This window comes from Chiloscyllium plagiosum, unplaced genomic scaffold (genome assembly GCF_037043375.1).
Source record: "Chiloscyllium plagiosum isolate Xiang-an unplaced genomic scaffold, Cpla_swu_hap1 HiC_scaffold_4, whole genome shotgun sequence".
Classification (NCBI taxonomy): Eukaryota; Metazoa; Chordata; class Chondrichthyes; order Orectolobiformes; family Hemiscylliidae; genus Chiloscyllium; species Chiloscyllium plagiosum.
In genome coordinates, this window is record NW_028270142.1 from 63,513,481 (window position 1) to 63,531,557 (window position 18,077).

Here is an 18,077-nt window from a genome sequence, read left to right on the forward strand (position 1 = left end):
CCTGTATGAGTTATCCCCAAACTCCAAATTTTGCTTGAATATTACATTTGGTGTTGACAATCTGCCTGCAACACAGTTTATGAATCATGGGTTTTCAATTAACAAGCAGAACAAATTCATTGCAACCTTTTGTAATTGCTGCTGTCCCTTAAGTTTGTGTCCTAACTTCCTTATCTCAAAGGGAAACAAACTAAATTATGAATGTTGGTCTTGGTTAGTGAACCTACCTTTGTGCAAAGATTAGGAGTCTGATAGAGGAAGAAGAAAGCCACATTGGTGTGTTTTGGGTGGCAATCCAAGTTATTTGCAAAGGTAATGACTTTTTGATGCTCACAACTGTGTCAACTGGTGCGCAAATAAATGTGCGCTAGAAAACATGAGAAACCTATGGGGATGGTTGGGGAAATCAAGTGAAACATTATCTGTCCTTTGACAGAAATTCAAACCTTTTACCTCATTGCTAAAGTTGTTAATCCAGCTTCCCAAATCTGGCCAGTTTCCCAGACGTTTGCATTGCTGAGTCATTACGAAATTAGAACATGTGTGCTGGCATCTGTCCAAATGAATACTTGTATCAGTTCTTCAGCCAAAACCTCCCATTAGCTTGTTTTAAATATGCACATGTTGACTTGGTGTCCCAGTGAAAAACAACATACAGGTATTTCTGAAGTTCTCATTTGTTCTCGTAGAAAAATTTGAAGTTTCAGTCGTTGCAGTTACTTTTCTCACCCATACTAAATGCAGAGCAAAAGCTGCTGTTCCATCTCTGTTATGGTTCAAAAGTGTTTGTGAAGTATAATGTACAACTGGACTGAGTTTTGATCTAGTCAGTTTTTGCAGTTATTCATATATTGCTGTAGGCTTATGATTAAATCAGCTTTCTGGTTCCTAACGGTCTTCTCAAATCCCTCTGTCCTGTGCCATACATTTTATTTTTTATTAATTTGCTTCAATTATCAAACCATCCAGCATTAATATTCTCTTCCTTCCCCTTTTTTTATTGAAATTTTCCCTCAATGTCTCTTTAAATTTGTTTACTCACAAAACGTTCCTCTTAAATGAGTCTCTGCATTCCCAGTACATTCAACAACTTGCCTTGTTCATTGACTCATCACAGAATTTGATCAATAGTTACTTTTTTTTTCTCCAGAAATTTTTTCTTCTTCTATAAGGTCCACGTCTCATCATTTCAAAACAGCACCTCAAAATAAGTCAGTTTTTGAGTTGTTTATTCTGCTTTCCAATAAGTGGCAATTGTCTCTTAATAAATATGACCTTTTCCTCATGCTATTCTTGATCTTATTTCACTTTTTTATCTTCAATCTTCAGGCATTGTACTTCCCAAACACCTGAATTTTTGTTTCTCTACTAGTCTCTCTCTCTCTCTCATACATAAAATATGTGCATATTTTATGAGGATTTTGAAATGTGCATCACTTATAGGGCTTTACAAATGCCAAGTAACTTGCAAATTTGAAAAGATGGCTAAAATTCAGAATGTTTTGAAAAAAAAAACAAAGCTTGGTATTAACATATTAAGCTTACAAGAAAAATACTCAGTCATGAGAAGTTTTGAAGTTGAATTCTGATAAGGATGGTGATCAACTTGGAAAGATTATAAATAGATTGGGTGAATATAGCAGACAAGGGCTAGGATGCAATTCAATAAAGAGGTGTGAACTGACACATTTTGGTGAATAGGGCAGTTGCAAAATAAAGGGTACAAGTGTATAGAGAATGTAAGAGTAAAGAGATCTGTGTAGTTGGAGGAAGGTTCTATATGTAGTAATCAATGAAGATAGCAGAGTTGTCGATGAAACGTATCTATACTAGTATAGTGCGCAAAAATAGGAAGTTATGATAAACCTACATAAGATCAGTTTGGCTTCAATTCTTGTTTCCACCTTACTTTAGAAAGGACAGTAATTTGGCTGGAACTAGTTCATGGTTTTAAGAGAGATGATCTGTTTAAGGATCAAGTGGCTTGGTGTTGCTCCTATTTCCTATGCTCCAGTGTGGCACATGCTGTAGAGAATGCTGAAGGGCAAGGTAGGAAAAGTTGTGAATTACCCCTGTAGTCTTGTTTTGTTTTGTTTGGTAACGCGCTGTTGCATGGTTCATGGGTTGTACATTGAATATATGAGCCGAGTGGTTTGCGGATAACCCATAAGACATTGGTTGGATTTTTCACTGTAGCTCAGATGATGCATAACTGGTGAAAAATAAAGTTATTGTAACCTTACAGGGTGTTCATTTGCTTCACATCTTTGCAAATGTGACACCTGCAAGCAATGTGTGCGCACGCACAGGGTCAGTGGCACCCTGCACCATTGGGAATCCTGTGGTGTTTGGCAGAGACCTATGCTCATTCTGCCTGTTTCTCTGTCCAGAGAATGAAGTATATTCTCTCTCTCCCAGGCGTACTGATTCTGTCACCTACCTTATGCTGCATTAGTTGGCAATTTGCATGATGCCAGAGATGGATCTGCCCCTGCATAGATGGAAACTGATGTGTAGAGATTCCTGCCATGGCTAAAGTCTCAGAAACTGGCAGTGCCATTCTTGCACTGCTCTTGAGTCTATAGGCCTGTCAGCAAGAGGTGAGAGATTTGGTGAATATTTCCTGGTAAAATGGAGATATGAAGCACTTCAGTCCTCATTGAGGTTGAGCTGAGATTTGCTCCCTGTAGATCCTGTGTACATGTGGCCTCTGCTGAGAGTAATTTCCTGCTACCTACCAGGAGGATGATGATGGTAACTCCAAAACCCATGACAGAAAGCAAGACATCAGAGAAGAATCCCTTTATTGAGAACAAAAATCTTCACCACTTGCTGTCCTACTTCCAGTTGGTTTCATCTATTTCTAAGTAGCAGTGCAAACCTCCACATACTTCTAACTCAGCAGCAACTGGTAGAAATAAATTTGCAACTATCTTGACAATTATTCATAACTCCTTGAAATATCTCTGGTAAGGGGCCTATGTTAAATGCTGTGAGGCTCAATGAGGGTGTTGAAAAATTGAGGTCGAGAATTGCATTGCTAGAGTCAAATCAGAGTCTCAATGATTTAACTACTCTGCATGATTTAACTACTCTGAATATTTTTGATGTATGCTCCTCGAATCTGCACTAATACCTTTAGCAGGGCATCTGGCACAGCCTGTACTCAATGTTCATGAATGTAGTGCACACGCCATCTTTCACACAAACTTTGCATCTGCAGGGCTGAGTAAAAAGCTATTAGAGGGTTTTATACAGCCTTAAAGTGTCATGGCCAATTTGTGCCAAAGTAATGAGGCTTCGTAGCCCAGTATAAGCTAGGGTCACACCTTTTCCATTTGCTAAAGTTTCATCGTAACATTGGCAGAAAGTGCTGTCAGAAATGTCACCATGATTATCTGTGGTTCTTTTTTATAGCCTTACAGGAATGCACTTCTGGTGTTCATAGTCATGTCAAAGTTATCTAAAGTATCTTTTCACAACTAATGAGAATAAAGAGATGCTGATGCAAGGAGGAAAGCTTATTCAGTTGGTTAATGCCTCTGGGTAAGAGAAACCGTATGGCACTTAGCACGGAAATTAAGTTACACTGGCAAAGGAAGTAGAAATGTCATGAGCAGATTATCCAAAATCTCTCTACTCAACTTCGAAGAGACCAGTTACTGTAATGGACTGATGCATGGTTGTGATTCTGTATAAGTTACAAATCCTGAAGAAGAGTTCGGTTGATGAATTTCCCTCAGTGGGGGTAAGACATCATTGAACTGATATGTAAACTTTGATTTCAAGAATGGGAAATGAAATGAATAACCCTTATTTTCATAGCTGCTTAAAAAATTAATTATCTGCCGACTGAACGTTCAACATTGCCACTACAGTACTCTGTTCTAAATGTCATGAACTTTACAAAGTTCCTATCTCTGAAAATGAACAGAAAACCCTGCTTTTTCACATAAATTCAGCTGTTTGTGAAAATTGTTTTCACAAGTAACAATCAGATTTATATTCTTCCAGTGCAGAAAAAGGAATTTCTGCATTTTGTCCTTTTTGGTAAACAAAATATTTGGCTTGACCAATCGCCATTACACTATTCCAATAATGGGGGAATTAACTGTTGAAAGGAAAATATTAAAATTCAGTGCTGTTTCAAAGAGTCAGTAATAATTACTTTTCTTGACAGATGCCCCAAAGTTTGAACTGAGATTTCTTTTAAAAGACAATTCTCATTCAGGGATTTGTTGAGTAAGAGCACCTTGTCTTATTTAAATAAAACACATCTCCAATAAATACAGCTGTTAATCTTGAAGTAATAGCAGTGACATTTCTGATTGTCAAGAGGGACAGACTTCAGTCTGTTTACTCAGGTTGAACACTACTTTTGTCATAAACAATATGTAAGCTCTTGAGTCATGAGGGGACCCTATGCAATGAACATGGGGAAGTTTGTTCTCCGTCTATGCTGAGCTATGTAATCTGAGTAGACGATCTGAAATTTATATCAGTACCAAAAGTTAAACATAATCACGCCTGAGGAGGTGGTTGTGTAGTGCAAATGTGACAGGGCTTGTAATCCAGAGTCCCAGACTTATGTTCCAGTATTGGTTTGAATTCTACCATGCTAGTTAGTAACATTTGAATTCAATAAAAGTCTGGAATTTAAAGCTGATTGAATGGTGACTACTGTTTGTTGTAAATACCCAGCTGGTTCACTAATGTTTTTTAAGGAAGGAAATCTGTCATCATCTTCTGGTCTGGACTGCAAGTGACTCCAGATCCACAGCAAAGTGGTCGACTCTCACTGCCAGCTGAAATTGAATTAAGAATGAGCAATAAATATTGGCCCAATCAATGACACCCACACACAAATGAATATGAAAAGGAAATTGGTTATAAGCCATAATGGCATGGAAAGAACATAAAACATAGGAGCAGAAATTAGGCCATGCAGCCCATTAGTATACTCAGCTCTTCAATCATGGCTGATAAGTTTCGCAACTCCATTCTCTTGCTTTCTCCCCATAATTCTTGATCCCCTTGATACTAAAGAAACTATCTATCTCAGTCTTAAAAGTCTCAATGACCTGGCCTCCACTGCCTTCTGTGGCTATGATTTCCATTGGTTCACCCCTCTGGCTGAAGAAGTTTCTCCTTATCTCTGTTCTAAAAGGCCTTCCGTTTACTTTAAGGCTATGTCCTCAGATCCTAGTATCTCCAATGGAAACATCTTCCCAACATTCACTCTGTGTAGACCATTCAGTATTCTGTATATTTCAATAAGATCACCCTCCTCCCTCCTTCTAAACTCCATCGAGTATAAACCCAGAGTCCTCGAACATTCCTCATATGTTAAGCTTTTCTTTACTGGAACCATTCTCATGAACCTCCTCTAAAAACGCTCCAGGGCCAGTACATCCTGATATAATTGTGGCCCCAAAACTGGCCACAATTATCCAAATGTGGTCCGACTAAAGCCTTACAGAACATCAGAAATAGATCCCCTATATCTAAGTCATCTCAAAATAAATGCTGTCATTGCATTTGCCTTCCTAACTACTGATTCAGCCTGCAAGTTTGCTTTGAGAGAATGCTAAACTAGAACTCCCAAGTCTCTTTACACTTCAGACTTGTGAATTTTCTCCCCATTTAGAAAATAGTCCATGCCTCCTCCTCTTTCCAAAGTGCATGACCTCACACTTTCCCATTTGTATTCCGTCTGTGACTTCTTTGCCCACTCTCGTAACCTATCCAAATATTTCTGAAGCCTTCCCGCCCCCTCAATGCTGCCTGTCCCTCTACCTTTCTTTGTATCATCTGCAAATCTAGCTAGAATGTTCTCAGTTCCTTCATCTACATCATTAGTGAATAAAGTGAAAAGTTGTAGTCCCAACACTGAGCCTTGCAGAACATCACTTGTCACTGGTTGCCATCCTGAGAAGGACCCTTTTATCCCTACTCTCTGCTTTCTGCCAGATCGCCAAGCCCTATCCATTGCCAGAACCTTATCTCTAATACCATGGGCCCTTATCCTCCTCAGTAGCCTCCTGTACAGCACCTGAAAATCAATAGCAATTGAATAGTTTTAAATTTCTTGTTGAGTTTAAAAGGAGGAGGATAGCTTGGTCAAAATACAGGATGCTAATGATGCAGTACTGAACAATGCATTAAGTAACAATCCAATTGGTGGAAAAGATGTTTTCAACAAATGACATTACTCCAAAATAAATCAAGTTGCGAATAGAACTAGAGTCAAAGGTTCACAAATCTGAATAGATGGTAATGAGAGTGGAATTCCTCACTTCATCTGATCTACTGTTGCTGGTTGATTACTTCTCATCACTTTGCATTTATCACTAGGTCACCATCAACCTCTGTTGGTTGCAGGATAATTTAGGCCTCTTTTTACTTCTGGTATATCCTGTTATATTTTGGAGAAGATTTGTTCACCACAACAGACTAAGACACATAAAAAGCAAGTGAGACAGAACACTGCTTCATCGGAGGCTCACTGATGTTACCTAGAATGGTGACAAAACATCTGAGAACAAATCTGCCAGCTCAACAAGCAAACATACAACCATATCCTTTTAGATTCTACATTGAATTGTTATTGTGTCCTTGGCTTGCTTAGTGAGCCAAGCAATGTGCCAGGCCATAAGATTAACAGATTTAGTTGCTTGACAATGATGTTGCAGCAAATAGCCTCAGAAACAGCCTGGATTGTTAGATCTGTCCAAAGTCTGCCCCATGTGATCTAGCTGAGGATGAGGTCAAATGGATTATTGTTTGCCTTTCTGCTTGATGCATATCTGTGTTTATCAGGTATAAATCACACAACATCAGGTTATAGTTCAACAGGTTTATTTGGAAGCACAAGTTTTTGGAGTGCTGCTCCTTCATCAGGGAGTTGTGGAACAAGATCATAAGGCACAGAATTTATAGCAATAGATTAGTGTCATGCAACTAAAATGATATATTGAACAAACCTAGATTGCTGTTAAGTCTTTCATCTTTTAGAATGGGTTGCAGGTTATGGTTCATTAATATGTAAATCCCAGAATTTCTTTTAAGTCACATTCTCGAGATAACTTCAGGTTGTATATAAAAAAAAGACATATCAGCTCAGACAGTGCATTAAAGGTGTCAGGTTACAGTCTGTCTGTATCCCAATCTTGAGTCTGACAGGTTCTAATTCCAATGTATGAATTTATAAAATATTACATGGATTGACTGCCTGCAGGTTGTGTGCTTTTTGAGCAAAATGAAATGTATCTGCAAATGCAAATATTGAGATACTGGAGTTGTGTAAGCTGGATGGATTGAGGTGATGATTCTCTTCCCTGGGTTTTTTACAACAATCTTTCAGCTGTTATGACTTTTTTTTCATTTAGCAGATTTATTGAATTCAATTTCTTAATCTGCCATGGCAGAATGGAATCTCATTTCTAGTTTGTTCATTCAGTGTTAGAACAATTAGGCTGCCATTTCTTGAACTCAGTGTGAGTTCAGAAAAGTATTTTGTGCCTTTATTTTAATGAGGATATTGTACAGTGTAATGAGCATAAGCGTGGCTGTAATATTGAAACACTCATACATTTGCAAAAGCTTAAATAGTTTGAAACACATTAATTTAGAGAGCATAGCCTTGAGCCCTAACTGAAGGCAGTAATAAGAAAATTATGTTATATGTATTTGGTGTGCCTATTTCAATGGTTCAGAACTGCTGACTTTGTACTAAGGCTTCTGTTAGCAGGGTGATGGTGGTATAGTGGTGAGCATAGCAGTTGACCCAGGTTTGATTCCCAGCCATCGCAGTGTTGTGGTTTCTAAATCGTTTGTGGGTGGCACAGTGGCACAGTGGTTAGCACTGCTGCCTCACAGCGCCAGAGACCTGGGTTCAATTCCCGCCTCAGGCGACTGTGTGTGGAATTTGCACATTCTCCCCGTGTCTGGATGGGTTTCCTCCGGGTGCTCCGGTTTCCTCCCACAATCCAAAAATATGCAGGTTAGGTGAAATGGCCATGCTAAATTGCCTGTAAATGTAGGGGAATGGGTCTGGGTGGGTCGCGCTTTGGCGGATCGGTGTGGACTTGTTGGGCCGAAGGACCTGTTTCCACACTGTAAGTAATCTACTCTTAGCAAGTTATTATGCTCTGGTGAGGAAGCTTAAAATGGTTCATGTGTTTTCCACTGTATTTGGATGCAACAGATTTTGTTTCTTGAAAAGAGCCTGCTTTAGAGTTAAACACTTTACAGTCACAACTTTAGAGTGTTTAACTGTTGACAAGTTGTGACTGTAAAGGGCTGAAAGAAAAGAGAATAATAATGTACTTAACACCTAGATTAAAAAAAATAACATTCTGATTCTTGTGCAGACATGAATGCGTAATAATCTCGCACATGTGTGTAAGTTACAAAGTGGGAGAGTATTGAAAAAATCTCCAGGACAGGATGTACATGTATTTGGAAAGGCAAGGACTGATTCGGGATAGTCAACATGGCTTTGTGCGTGGGAAATCATGTCTCACAAACTTGATTGAGTTTTTTGATGAAGTAACAAAGAAGATTGATGAGGGCGGAGCGGTAGATGTGATCTATGTGGACTTCAGAAAGGCATTCGACAAGGTTCCCCATGAGAGACTGATTAGCAAGGTTAGATCTCATGGAACACAGGGAGAACTAGCCATTTGGATACAGAACTGGCTCAAAGGTAGAAGACAGAGGGTGGTGGTGGAGGGTTGTTTTTCAGACTGGAGGCCTGTGACCAGTGGAGTGCCACAAGGATCGGTGCTGGGCCCGCTATTTTTTGTCATTTACATAAATGATTTGGATGCGAGCATAAGAGGTACAGTTAGTAAGTTTGCAGATGACACCAAAATTGGAGATGTAGTGGACAGTGAAGAGGGTTACCTCAGATTACAACAGGATCTGGACCAGATGGGCCAATGGGCAGAGAAGTGGCAGATGGAGTTTAATTCAGATAAATGCGAGGTGCTGCATTTTGGGAAAGCAAATCTTAGCAGGACTTATACACTTAATGGTAAGGTCCTAGGGAGTGTGGCTGAACAAAGAGACCTTGGAGTGCAGGTTCATAGCTCCTTGAAAGTGGAGTCGCAGGTAGATAGGATAATGAAGAAAGCGTTTGGTATGCTTTCCTTTATTGATCAGAGTATTGAGTACAGGAGTTGGGAGGTCATGTTGCGGCTGTACAGGACATTGGTTAGGCCACTGTTGGAATATTGCGTGCAATAGTGGGCGGCACGGTGGCACAGTGGTTGGTACTGCTGCCTCACAGCGCCAGAGACCCGGGTTCAATTCCCGCCTCAGGCGACTGACTGTGTGGAGTTTGCACGTTCTCCCCGTGTCTGCGTGGGTTTCCTCCGGGTGCTCCGGTTTCCTCCCACAGTCCAAAGATGTGCAGGTTAGGTGAATTGGCCATGCTAAATTGCCCGTAGTGTTAGGTAAGAGGTAGATGTGTAGGGGTATGGGTGGGTTGCGCTTCGGCGGGTCGGTGTCGACTTGTTGGGCTGAAGGGCCTGTTTCCACACTGTAAGTAATCTAATCTAATCTAATTCTGGTCTCCTTCCTATCGGAAAGATGTTGTGAAACTTGAAAGGGTTCAGAAAAGATTTACAAGAATGTTGCCAGGGTTGGAGGATCTGAGCTACAGGGAGAGGCTGGACTGGCTGGGGCTGTTTTCCCTGCAGCATCGGAGGCTGAGGGGTGACCTTATAGAGGTTTACAAAATTATGAAGGGCATGGATCGGATAAATAGGCAAAGTCTTTTCCCTGGGGTTGGGGAGTCCAGAACTAGAGGGCATAGGTTTAGGGTGAGAGGGGAGATATAAAAGAGACCTAAGGGGAACGTTTTCATGCAGAGAGTGGTATATGTATGGAATGAGCTGCTAGAGAATGTGGTGGAGGCTGGTACGATTGCAACATTTAAGAGACATTTGGATGGGTATATGAATAGGAATGGCTTGGAGGGATATGGGCCGGGTGCTGGCAGGTGGGACTAGGTTGGGTTGGGATATCTGGTCGGCATGGACGGGTTGGACTGAGGGATCTGTTCCCATGCTGTACATCTCTATGACTCTATGACTCTAAGTCATGATAATTGGATCTGGATGGTTTCCTCAGAAATAGTTGCAATAGCATCACAGACTAATATCACTATTCCATGAACTTTTATGTAATGTTAGCTAAATGATGCATGACCCATTCAGATTGCAGTTCAGGCAATGGAAACTTTAAAATGTAAATAATCTAAAGATGGGTGTTGAAGGATTAATGTGATGAGGCTGCAATTATTTCCTTGTGCAGCTTGTTTCATTTGTGGGATTATTCTTGAAAGATTACTGTTGATAATTGATTATTATTCCCTCTGATGCAGAGAAAAACTATTTTATAGCTTGAATGGATGAATTCTTCATGTTCTATCGATGCCGGAGAGGATCAGGTGCTTGCTTCTATTCCTGGATGGTTTCAGGCAGATGTGGATTAGTATCAAGGTGGTTTAAATATGATGTATGATTTATCTTTTCTTCTAGAGGATATAACTGCTGAGTATATTCTTAAAACCCTGCCTGTGGCATGTGGGTGGTCAAACAATGTTCACACTGGATGGAGACAACGAGAGTGAGTATGTCTACTTTAACACCACCTTCTGGTTAATGCTCTTCTGTGACCTGAGCATAAGCAGTTTCTCAGAAACACAAAGGAATGTTAGTTGGTTTATCACTTGCTCCCTAATTACTGAAACCTCATAACGTGTTGACTCCAGATCGATAGTTTTGATATGATGAGGTTATGGCTCGATGAACTGCTTTCGTGGCCATTGTCCATTATGATTGCGTTAATCATTGCATTTGAAACGTGTTCAATGTACAGGGAATGACCTGGATGTTTAGTAAAGGGAACAGAAGCCATAATTATTCACATTCCTCTCTCAGATGATTGCCCTCCAGATAGCCTGCCTCTATTTTTACTGAGTTTGGAATTTGTATGGTATTGTCATGCAAATGTTCAGCCATCTTAGAAGCTGCTGTTTTACTGAAATGCTGCTGTTCAGTCTTTTAAAAATTATGCCAGTCATCTCAGTCCAATAAATAAACTATGATAGAGCTGTGGCTGCAATATTTTGATTTGTGTGCTTCTGACATTCTTGATTGTCCTAAATACTAGCAGACCTCATATTTTACCAGAATCACCTTTCAATCTGTCATTCCAAACACTTTACCTATTCTGTTAATTATGTTCTTTTTCTTTATTATTCTCTGCCTCTTTCCCTTTCCCTTTCCCCCTCTCTCCATGTTGTGTTTGACTCTCCTTCTCTGTAGATTCCAAGTACTCTGGCACATTCTCACTAATCCAAAGGTAGTGTGACCCATGTCAAAGCAAAAGCCAACTTCTCACTTGAGGTTCCTGTGACTTAGTCCATCAAGTGACTCATCACCCGATGAAGCTCTCATTTCAGGAGCTAATCATGTCTGAAATAATTTGCTGCTGAAACCTCATCTATGGCCTTTTGTCACCTCTTGACTATTTAATTGTTCTCATGGCTGGCCTCCTTGTGTAAAACTCAGGACAACCAAAATTCTGCTGTCCATACTTTAACTCATACCAAGGGCAAGGTTTTGTGTTAGACCTTGACTTCAGGGCAAAAGGGAGTCATGACTTTGCACTGAGTCAGGGAACAGTCACCTAACGGTGGTTCTCCCTGAATTAGCCGTGTCGTGATCACTAAAGTTGGTGGTTGAGCACCCAAAGCAGGAGGGCTGAAAGCAGGCTCAGAAGGAGCAGCAGCCTATAGTTCAAGTGAGTGAAAGGAAGCCTCCATCTTGAAATGGCCTTCTCTGCAACTAAACAAATTACATTCTGTGGCTGCTGTTTTGGCCAGAGAGGTATGAAGGGCCTCAGAGCCTACCTGGAGCAGTGGTCTCCTGGTTTGCAGCTGAGTGGCCACCTCCAGGCAGCTGGGTTTGCTCCTGGTGCCTTGGTGGGAGAACCTATAAATCTCACTGGAAAATTCTGGTCTGCTTTGGAAAATAGTCTTTGATAAGGTATTAAGTCCCTGTATTTTAATCATTGGTCCAGCTTCAAGTTCTTTCCCCAGTTGGAGGTAGATATTCTGCCTCAACTCTCATTCACACATCGCCCCTGGTCTTGCTGACCTACACCAGCTACTGTTTTGGTAATTGGTACATTTTAAAACATCCATCCTTGTTTTAATATCCCTTCATGACCTCCTTCTGTCATACAATCCACTGAATAGTTTGCATTCCTCTAATCCTGACATTTTTATCACACCTTCCGAGGAGAATAAAGGAACCTATTAGGGAAAATGCTCCAATATTTTGAGCAGAGCTTACAGAAATAAAAGTCTCCCACCTCCATTAGCTTTGTACAATCTGTTAGTTTCATGATTGTGTCATGACTGCCACATCCTGCTGGAATTCAAACATATTTGCAGCTTTTCTATTGAGCTCGTTTTTCACACCCTCAAAAATTAATTCGTATTGGATTCTCTTTTTTTTGATTCCATGACAAACATTTTACAGCGAACTGTAAAAAGAAGAGGTTTTGGATGTACTTTGTGGAGAGAGAAACAGAGTTAATGTTTTCAGCCATAATTCTATTTCTGTCTTTGCAGAAACTGCCAGACCTGCTGAGTTAAATTTATGTACTCCTTTTCACTTCTATCAAGGTGAAGTTATCTATTTTTAAATTAAAAGATACCTACTTCTGCCGGATTCCAAAGTGAGAGGTTTGAAGGGTGTGGGGAGGGGTGACTAATTTGTCATCAGGAGTCGGTTTGGTCACTGAAATATTTCTAGAAGCTTTATGCCTCCTTCTTGACTGTTTCGGCCCAAATCTTCTGATCAGTGTTGGGAACATGGTGCCAATGTTGATCAGTCAGAAAATTACGTACTCGTCTGGTTACATCTCAAAAGGTCTGATGTCTGCTGCATCATTCTGAAAAACCCCCTTCGTGCAGGAATTCATACAGAGACCTGCAGAGATGATCATCATTGGTGAGTCCACTTTTACTCGAAGGTTCAGTTACTCAGCCATGAATTAAGGATAAGGAGAAGAAATGGTGCTTCGTTTTGCCAGTGTATGAAATGAAAGAACCTGTGTTTATCTTAATCCTTCCAAGGCCTTAGTACGTTCCGAAGTATTTTAGCGTGCTCACTGTTATAACAGGGTAACACCAAAGCCATTTAGTGTTAATTCACAAAATCATGAATTCCTGCAATGTGGAAGCATGCCATTTGGCCCATCAAGACACTCCGAAGAGCATTCCACCAAGACCCACCTCCTTATCTATTCCTGTAACCCTGCATTTACCAAGGGTAACCCACTTAGCCTACACACTGTGAACAATTTAATGTAGCTATTTCACCTGGGCTTTATGTGGAGTCATAGAGATGTACAGCACAGACACAGACCCTTCAGTCCAACTCGTCAGCTTTCTAGGGAAGGATTTCTCTATTGATTTTAATGGAGGGATGGACCAGAACTGGGAGAGGTTGATAAAGAAGTCAAGTCTTGAGATTGAAGCTGATATCATTTTTCGATCTGTTTCTGCAAAGACATTGAGTGAGGTTTAAAGATTCTCTTCTGTGGGAGCAGAGTTGACATTGTCACCCACATACTGAAATCCCACAAGCAAGGTTGGTCCCATATTCTTCTTAGATTTCTGCCATCGCCAACACACTGTTTCGCTAAAAAGACAAGTTCAAGACTTCTTGGAGGCATCCATGATCAAAGCATTGGCACATATCCAACTATATGATCATTTAACTCTGAGACCCAAAGAACTTCCTCATTACCAAAGCAATGACCAGTGCAGATGACTGCTGGACAGACCACCAGTTCATCTGCTCCTCAATGTCCATCAAATGTCAGCAAAGCTGCTGAAGACAAAACAGTTCAGTAAAAAGTTCAACATTGAACAACTTCAAGAGACACAGGTCGTGAAACTCCAAAAATGTCTTCACGGAAATCTCCAAAGACTTAATTTTAAGTGAGTCGAGGAATTCTGACAAGAGCTGAAACCAGCCATTAATTCATGCTGTGAAGAAACCATTGCCTACAAGACCAGTGAACACCAAGACTGGTTCGTAGAGAATGACCACATCATCTGAGACCTCATTGACAAGAAGAGCAAAACTCTCCATGCTGACAAAACAAAATCACCAGTGAGTCAAAGAGGAGATCTCATCTAACAGCAAAGGTGGAGCTAGAAAGAACAAATAGGGAAATCAAGGAACAATGGTGGACTTGAATAGCTCAGGATCTGCAAGTCCTTGTGGACAAGCATGATATCTGGAGTTTCTTCAGTGCCATCAAGGCAATGTAAGGACCCAGTGCTCTTGGCCTTCAACTGGTGCAGAGTAAGGATGGCACCCCCTTGAGAGACAGAAAAATCATCAGCTTCCAATGGAGAGAATACTTCAAAGAACTCCTAAACCATAATACAGCTGTTGATGAGGACATGTTTGACAAAATCCTCCAACCTCCCATCAAAGATAATTTTGAACTCCTACCTAGTGTGGCAGAAGTTGGAGTTGTCATTAGACACATGAAGAATGGGAAATTGTGGAAGTAGAAGGAATTCCAACAGAGATTTTCAAACTTAGAGGAGCTTACCTGTCATCTCCATCAGCTATTCCTGAAAATCTGGGACAAAAAAGAAATCAAAGAAATGTAAATCCAAGGGATGCTGCAATTACCACCCTCTTCAAGGAAAGAGACAAAGTGAACTGTGGGAACCAGCAAGGAATCTCCATACTCTCCATCACTGGGAAGCTACCAATCGAATTCTTGCTAGGCACCTTCCTCCAATCTTGTAGGAAATCCTTCCTTGAACTTGATTTTAGCTACCCCTAAAACCAAAGAGAAATGACAAGAACAACACCATCCACTCCAAATAATCTTCATTGTTCTGACCAAGCTGGCTGTTCAGAAAAATTAATCACCATCCTCCATCTCCTCCATGACAAGATATCGACAATAGTCTTCACCAACAGTGTAATGACAGAGTCCTGAGTTCAATAAGGGGATATGTCATTACTTTACCCATTTCTCCGTCTTTATCATCACCATTCTGTATCTTGTCAAAAACAAGCTTCCCAGTATTGTGGACATTGTCTACAAGGTGAACAGCTGGAATCTGTGAATAGCTTTGGGCCCCCTTATTTAACTTAAGGTATAATGGCATTGGAGGCTGTCCAGAACAGCTAGTTGAGATTGATTCTTTGGAGTGCTGCCCATTCTTTGAACACTTTGACCGGTTTATGTCTTAAAAACACTTCACCCAAGCACTCTTATTGGTGAGTGGGCAAAGGGACACAGATTTTGGTTTGCAGTTCAACACTATTTTGTTAACAAAATTTTCCTTATTAAAACATTGTGAGCATTTCCTAATTTCCCACAAGATTTACTGTCGAGAGTATGTTGCCAGAAAAGCACAGCAGTTCAGGTAGCTTCCGAGGAGCAGGAGAATCAACCTTTAAGGCTGGAGCCCTTCTTCAGGAATGGGGCTGGGAGCCTCGGGGTTGGAGAGATAAATGGGAGGGGGTGGGGCTGAGTAGGAGATAGCTAAGAGTGCAATAGGTGGATGGAGGTGGGGGTAAAGGTGATAGGTCAGAGAGGAGAGTGGAGCGGATAGATGGGAAGGAAGATTGACAGGTAGGACAGGTCATGAGGACGGTGCTGAGCTGGAAGGTTGGAACTGGGCTAAGGTGGGGAAAGGGGAAATGAGGAAATTGGTGACATTCACATTGATGCCCTGGGGTTAAAGTGTCCCGAGGTGGAAGATAAGGCGTCCTTCCTCGAGGCGTCAGGTGGTGAGCGAGTGGCAATGGAGAAGGCCCAGAAGCTGTATGTCCTCAGCAGAGTGGGAGACGGAGTTGAAATGTTTGGCCACAGAGCAGTGGCTTGATTGGCGCAGGTGTCCTGGAGATGTTCTCTAAAGTGCTCTGCATGAAGGCATCCAGTCTCCCCAATGTAGGTCAGGTCCACGCCACCTAAGAAGCCACCTTCCCCTGCCACCGTAGGAATTGCAAAACTTGTGCCCACACCTCCCCCCTCACCTCCATCCAAGGCCCCAAAGGAGCCTTCCACATCCATCAAAGTTTCACCTGCACTTCCAAAAATGTCATTTATTGTATCCGTTGTGCTCACTGCGGTCTCCTTTACATTAGGGAGACTGGACACCTTCTCGCAGAGTGCTTTAGAGAACATCTCGGGACACCTGCAACAATCAACCCCACTGCCCCGTGGCCAAACATTTCAACTCCCCCTCCCACTCTGCCAAGAACATGCAGGTCCTGGGCCGCCTCCGTCGCCACTCCCTCACCACCTGATGCCAGTAGGAAGAACGCCTTATTTTCTGCCTCGGGACACTTCAACCCCAGGGCATCAATGTGGACTTCACCAGTTTCCTCATTTCCCCTTTCCCCACCTTACCCTATTTCCAACCTTCCAGCTCAGCACCATCCTCATGACCTGTTCCACCTGTCAATCTTTCTTCCCACCTGAGCGCTCCACCCTCCTTTCTGACCTATCACCTTTATCCCCACCTATTGCACTCTTAGCTACCTTCTCCTCAGCCCCACCCCTTCCCATTTATCTCTCCACCCAGGAGGCTCCCAACTTCATTCCTGATGAAGGACTCCAGCCCGAAATATCGATTCTTCTGCTCCTCGGATGCTGCCTGACCTGCTGTGTTTTTCTAGCAACACACTCATGACTCTGATCTCCAGCATCTGCCGACCTCACTTTCTCCACAAGATTTACTGTCTATCCACATGGGCTGTTGGAATCTCTTTCTTCACCAATATAGGGCTGGTTATCTTCCATGACTGTGATCTCGCGGGTCAGGGCAGACCTTCTCTTGGGTCGCCGTACAGCCCTTCTGCCACAAGTCTTGCTGGGGGTCTTTGTTGTGTATCCACTGACTGGGTGGTGTCTAAGTATTTGCCTGCCCCAGACTTTCCAGAATGGCTTTTGCGGTCGTGCCAACACATTTCACTGTTGCCATGCCGGGAGATGTAAAATGCACACACTCAGGCAGTCAAGATGCCAGAATGCCTGATTGACACTTCTCCAATACACAATCCTTGGACTGTATGTAAATGATTCTCCTTGAACCTTTGTAACTTCTTTGACCTTGGTTTCCAATGTTCTTAGTAGCTGCTGGATGATGTTTAATTTGGATTGGCAAACTATCTGTCAGGCCCGATTCTCCAGCTATGGATTAATTCAGAATGTCCAATTTTTGGCCCATGGTTGCTTGATCACAGGTTACATGCAATAAAGTTGGTTCCCCTTGTCAAAGAGTGTCTGATGTTCACAGATCCCCCACCACACAATAACCACCATGACCCCATCTTGCCAGAGATAACTTCCTCAACACCCTCTCCCTGTGACTATTCCTCCGCCTCCTATTTCTTTCACTTAAAACTGAAGATCCAGACCTGAAGATTAGTGACTCTGCCCGCTAGACCCCAGGTCATCAGTATTCTCCAGGTTTCTCCTCTCTCCAGGAGACAGATCTATTATGACTGACAGGATTTCCCTTCCTTTATTAGTCCCTGGATGCCCTCTCTCTTGTGACACCACAGCAATGAAACCAAGAATAAAGATGTAAAAACATATTGTTCTAAGGACAAAGCAGAAAGTACTTGTTCTGATGTCCAGGAATAATTAGAGGAAGGGTCACTCGATCCAAAAGTTAATGCTAATTTCTCTCCACCGATGCTAGTAGACCTGCTGAGATTTTCCAACAATTTTTGTTTTTCTTGCAGATATACAGCATACTCTGTTCTTTCACTTTTTTATAAGACAAGATTTAATTATAATTGAAAGACATATCTCATCCAAATAACAAACACAATGAACAAACTTAAATGAGTGTAACTTTGAATTTGATAACAGCTAGCCTTGTCTAATGATCAATACGCTAACCATTCTATTACTTTTTGTGCATCTCTGTATCTTACATGAACTACTTCAAGTTCATCCCTTGACTCTGATGAAAATGGATTTTTGAATAAATAATCTTTGATTAT